This window comes from Ranitomeya imitator, chromosome 3 (genome assembly GCF_032444005.1).
Source record: "Ranitomeya imitator isolate aRanImi1 chromosome 3, aRanImi1.pri, whole genome shotgun sequence".
NCBI classification, from domain to species: Eukaryota; Metazoa; Chordata; class Amphibia; order Anura; family Dendrobatidae; genus Ranitomeya; species Ranitomeya imitator.
Genome location: NC_091284.1, coordinates 753,080,631 through 753,087,135, shown reverse-complemented (window position 1 = coordinate 753,087,135; position 6,505 = coordinate 753,080,631).

Sequence of the window (6,505 nt, the reverse complement as noted above, 5' to 3'; positions counted from 1 at the left end):
CGCGATTCTGCCCGCGCCTATTACGGGCACATGTCAGCTGTTCAAAACAGCTGACATGTCCCGGCTTTGGTGCGGGCTCACCGCGGAGCCCTGCATCAAAGCAGGGGATCTGACCTCGGACGTACTATCTATCTCGTCCGAGGTCAGATAGGGGTTAATACAGTGCGTTTGTAGTTTAACCCCTTAGCGACCGAGACAATTTTGACCTTAATGACCAAGTCGTTTTGAAATCTGACCAGTGTCATTTTATGTGGTTATAACTCTGGAATGCCTCAATGGATCCCACTGATTTTGTGACATATTGTACTTCAGATTAGTGGCAGCATTTGTTCCATATGACTGGGGTTTAAAAGGAAGGCTTCCTGAGGTGTTCAGTGTGACTGGAGAGGATAACTCCAGAGAAGTTTTTGTGCTTGGGCTAACCTGAACCGTGTGTGTTTTTGCTAACCATGAATGGGCAGATCCCCACTACCACAAGGACTGTCCTTTGTGTTACCACTTTCTTTTGTTCTGTTTTTTCCTAAAAAGAGCCATGTTTATTTTGACTTCACTATGGTTTATGCTGTATATTTAACCCCTTAATCCCATATGACGTACTATTCCATCAAGATGACCTGGGACTTAATTCCCAGTGACGGGATAGTGCGTCATATGCGATCGGCCGCGCTCAAGGGGGGAGTGCGGCAGAGTGACAGCTGACTATCGCAGCTGACATCCGGCACTATGTGCCAAAAGTGGTCAGGGACCGCCCCTGGCACATTAATCCCCAGCACACTGCGATCAAACATGATCGCAGTGTTCCGGCGGTATGGAGAAGCATCGCGCAGGGAGGGGGCTCCCTGCGTGCTTCCCTGAGACCCTCGGAGCAACGCAATGTGATCGCGTTGCTCCGAGGGTCTCCTACCTTCTTCACCCTGCAGGCCCCGGATTCAAAATGCCAGCGGGGCTGTATCAGGGTCCTGCAGGGAGGTGGCTTACCAGCGCCTGCTCAGAGCAAGCGCTGGTAAGCATGCAGCCCTACATGTCAGATCGCTGATCTGACAAAGTGCACAGCAAAGTGTCAGATCAGCGATTTGACCCTATAACATGATGCCCCCCCTGAAGCAATGTTATAAAGTAAAAAAAAAATCACATGTGTAAAAAAATATATATATATTGTTCCCATAAATACATTTCTTTATCTAAATAATAATAATACAAAAACAATAAAAGTACACATATTTAGTATCGCCGCGTCCGTAACGACCCCACCCATAAAACTGTCCTGCTAGTTAACCCCTTCAGTGAACGCGGTAAAAAAAAACGAGGCAAAAAACGCTTTATTATCATACCGCCGAACAAAAAGTGAAATAACACGCAATCAAAAAGACGGATATAAATAACCATGGTACCGCTGAAAATGTCATCCCGCAAAAAATGAGCCACCATACAGCATCATCAGCCTAAAAATAAAAAAAGTTATAGACCTCAGAATAAAGTGATGCAAAAATAATTATTTTTTCTATAAAATAGTTTTTATCTTATAAAAGCGCCAAAACATAAAACATTAACATTTAGTTAAAGAAAAATAATAATATTAAAAAAATGTATTTATTTCCATTTTCCCATTAGGGCTAGGGTTAGGATTAGGGCTAGGGTTAGGGCTAGGGTTTGGGGTAGGATTAAGGCTAGGGCTAGGTTTAGGGCTATGGTTAGGGCTACGGTTGGGGTTAGGGTTGGGGCTAGGGTTAGGGTTGGGGCTAGGGTTAAGGTTTCAGTTTGAATTGGGGTTTTCCACTGTTTAGGCACATCAGGGGCTCTACAAACGCGACATGGTGTCCGATCTCAATTCCAGCCAATTCTGCCCATGAAAAAGTAAAACAGTGCTCCTTCCCTTCCGAGCTCTCCCGTGCACCCAAACGGGGGTTTACCCCAACATATGGGGTATCAGCATACTCAGGACAAATTGGACAACAACTTTTGGGGTCCAAATTCTCTTGTTACCCTTGGGAAAATAAAAATTTGGGGGGCTAAAATACATTTTTGTGGGGAAAAATGATTTTTTATTTGCTCGGCTCCGCGTTATAAACTGTAGTGAAACACTTGGGGGTTCGAAGTTCTCTCAACACATCTAGATAAGTTCCTAGGGGGTCTAGTTTCCAATATGGGGTCACTTGTGGGGGGTTTCTACCGTTTAGATACATCAGGGGCTCTACAAATGCAACGTGATGCCTGCAGACCAAGCCATCTAAGTCTGCATTCCAAATGGCGCTCCTTCCCTTCCGAGCTCTGCCATGCGCTCCAACGGTGGTTCCCCCCCCACATATGGGGTATCAGCGTACTCAGGAAAAATTGGACAGCAACTTTTGGGGTCCAATTTCTCCTGTTACCCATGGGAAATTACAAAACTGGGGGCTAAAAAATAATTTTTGTAGGGAAAAAATACTTTTTATTTTCACGGCTCTGCTTTATAAACTGTAGTGAAACACTTGGGGGTTCACAGCTCTCACAACACATCTACATAAGTTCCTTAGGGGGTCTACTTTCCAAAATTGTGTCACTTTTGGGGAATTTCAATGTTTAGGCACATCAGTGGCTCTCCAAACGCAACATGGCGTCCCATCTCAATTCCTGTAAATTTTGCATTGAAAAGTCAAACAGCGCTCCTTCCCTTCCGAGCTCTGCCATGCGCCCAAACAGTGGTTTACCCCCACATGTGGGGTATCAGCGTACTCAGGACAAATTGCACAACAACTTTTGGGGTCCAATTTCTTCTCTTACCCTTGGGAAAATAAAAAATTGTGGGTGAAAAAATATGATTTTTTATTTTTACGGCTCTGCATTCTAAACTTCTGTGAAGCACTTAGTGGGTCAAAGTGCTCACCACACATCTAGATAAGTTCCTTAGGTGGTCTACTTTCCAAAATGGTGTCACTTGTGGGGTGTTTCAATGTTTAGACACATCAGTGGCTCTCCAAACGCAACATGGCGTCCCATCTCAATTCCTGTCAATTTTGTATTGAAAAGTCAAACAGCGCTCCTTCCCTTCCGAGCTCTGTCATGCGCCCAAACAGTGGTTTACCCCCCACATATGGGGTATCGGCGTACTCAGGACAAATTGTACAACAACTTTTGGGGTCCATTTTTTCCTGTTACTCTTGGTAAAATAAATCAAATTGGAGCTGAAGTAAATTTTTTGTGAAAAAACGTTAAATGTTCATTTTTATTTAAACATTCAAAAAAATTCCTGTGAAACACCTGAAGGGTTAATCAACTTCTTGAATGTGGTTTTGAGCACCTTGAGGGGTGCAGTTTTTAGAATGGTGCCACACTTGGGTATTTTCTGTCATATATACCCCTCAAAATGACTTCAAATGAGATGTGGTCCCTAAAAAAAATGGTGTTGTAAAAATGAGAAATCGCTGGTCAACTATTAACCCTTATAACTCCCTATCAAAAAAATGTTGGTTCCAAAAGTGTGCTGATGTAGACATGTGGGAAATGTTAATTATTAAGTATTTTGTGTGACATACCTCTGTGATTTGATTTAAGGGCATAACAATTCAAAGTTGGAAAATTGTGAAATTTTCAAAATTTTTGCCAAATTTCCATTTTTTTGACAAATAAACGCAAGTCTTATTGAAGAAATTTTACCACTATCATGAAGTACAATATGTCACTAGAAAACAATGTCAGAATCACTGGGATCCGTTGAAGCGTTCCAGAGTTATAACCTCATAAAGAGACAGTGGTTATTAACGTGCAAACCATCCTTGGGGCTTAAGCGGTTAATAAACCAATGAAGATCTTAAAGAGACAGTGTTTCTTAGTCTACCGCCGTGTACAGCTGAATGAGCCGATCTACCAGAGTGGTCAAAAACATTTGCTTCAGCACATGGCAGGGCTAGGAAAGGAAATAGCGCTGTTTGCCTGTGATAGATTGAGAACGCCATGTCGCAGTTCAAAAGCTCTTGACATGTGAAAACAGCAAAAACTCCCCACAAGTGAACCCATTTTGGAAACTAGACCCCTCAAGGAATTGTTCTAGGAGTGTAATGAGTATTTTCAAACCTATATGTGCCTCGCAGAATTTTATAACAATGAAATGTGGAAATTTGATATTTTAGTGGTAAAAATAAAATTTTTGTATGTGCTGCAAATTTGTCAGGTGAGCAAAGGTTAAACTAGACCTCACAATTTATTGCACAATTTCTCCAGAACGCGGTGCTGCCCCATATGTTGTCAGAAATCAATGTTAGGCCACACATCAGGGCTGAGAAGGAAGGAGTGCAATTTGGCTTTTGGAGCACAGATTTTGCTAGAATAGTTTGCGGGTGACATTTGCAGAGCCCCTAAGGTACCGGAATAGATGTAAAACCCTAAGGCTCTGTGCACACGTTCAGGATTTCTCGCAGAAAATTCCTGAGAATTCCGGACATTTTCTGCAAGAAATCCGCAAGAAAACCGCATGCGTTTTTGCCGCGAATTTGCCGCGGTTTTGACACGTTTTTGCCGTGGTTTTGATGCGTTTTTGCCGCGGTTTTTTCCGGACACTTCCCAATGCATTTTGGAGTGGTAAATCCGCAAAAAACCGGAAAATTAATGAACATGCTGCGGTTTTTACCGCGAGGCGTTTTTTTTTCGCTGAAAAAACCGCATCATGTGCACAAAACATGCAGAATTCATTCTAAATGATGGGATGCTTATTGTATGTGGTTTTTTTTGCGGTTTTATAGCATTTTTATCAGGAAAAACCGTGAAAAAACCGCAACGTGTGCACACAGCCTAAAAGCGACCCCATTGTAAAAACAGCACCTCTCAATGAGTTCATCTAAGGCTGAAGTGAATATTTTGTAACATTTTGTAACATCCATGCCAGACTTTTTTTTTTCTGTAGAATTGCAAATCTGCCAGTTTAGTACCCATACATTGTGTCCCCATACAGTGTAGAGCCCCCATATATATATATATTGTGGAGCCCCCATACATTATGCCCAGCTTGAGACTCTTGTGATACGCACCCTGTAAATTAAGTGCACTCTCCCCACTACAATAATGCCACACATGTGGCCGCTTACTGCGGTTTACGCACAGTGGGGCTCAGGAGGGGAGCATTTGGATTTGGAAGAGTGGAATTCACTGGGTTTTATTTGATGGGTCTGTCATGTTTCTTTTCCAGTGTCTTTGTTGTACCAGTAAAGTGGGAAACCTCTATATTTCCAGTGACAGATGATGGACTTGAGTGGGGGCTGGTTTTGTGCTGGATAAATTGGAGTTTGTTGGTAACATTTTGGGGTACATAATAATTTTCGATCACTTCCAGAATAAGGCTGGATGACATTCTTGTGTTCTACGCTGAGCACTTATCTCTGTGTTTCCGTGTAAATCACACAAAAATAAAATTCAGACGAAAACCCCAATGGAACCACCCACCATAATGAGACAGATGGAGACACTTCATACTCCGTTTAGCGTCTGCGCCGGTGGCATCCATCTTTTTAGACGTCCACAGATCTGTGGTCGCCCACACTTGTGCGCTAAAAAGATGCCTAAAATGATGGGACACTGCCGTAACACAGACCAGTCCACCGTGACTGTATCTGCCTCATAAGTGAGTGGTTCCGTCCGGAGTTTTGTCTGAATTGCGGTTTTGGGGAATTTACACGGAAATCCTAACATAAGCACTCAGCAAAGAGCGCAGGATAAATGTGAGCCAATCCATCTTCCGATTTTTAGGAGGTAGAATGATCAAATAGACAGCAGTACAAGAATAGTTCTTATTTTTAGTTTTGCACGGTTCACTGTGCGGTATAAGTAATAAGCTGGATTTATTCTTCGGGTTGGTGCGATTAAAGCGATATCAATTTATTTATTTATATATATATATATATATATATATATATACTAGATTGTGGCCCGATTCTAACGCATCGGGTATTCTAGAATATGCATGTCCCCGTAGTATATGGACAATGATGATTCCAGAATTCGCGGCAGACTGTGCCCATCGCTGATTGGTCGAGGCAACCTTTATGACATCATCGTCGCCATGGCAACCATTATGACATCGTCGCTGTGCCCATCGCTGATTGGTCGAGGCAACCTTTATGACATCATTGTCGCCATGGCAACCATTATGACATCATCGTCGCTGTGCCCGTTGCTGATTGGTCGAGGACTGGCGGCCTCGACCAATCAGAGAGCCGGGATTTCCAGGACAGACAGACAGACGGAAAAACCCTTAGACAATTATATGTATAGATATATATATACATATATATATACTGTATATTTTTTAGGTTTTGCTGCCATCACACAGTAAAAATGCTTTTTTATAAAAAAAAAAGTATTTTTTTTTTACAAACACAGCTGTACGAGGGATTATTTTTTGCAGGACGAGTTGCAAGTACCATTTGTCGGTACCATTTATTGGAACACAATAATTTTTGATCGCTTTTTATTTAGATATTTCGGACACAGAATAAACAAAAACCAGCAATTCCGTTATTTTATTTTTTTTGCGCCG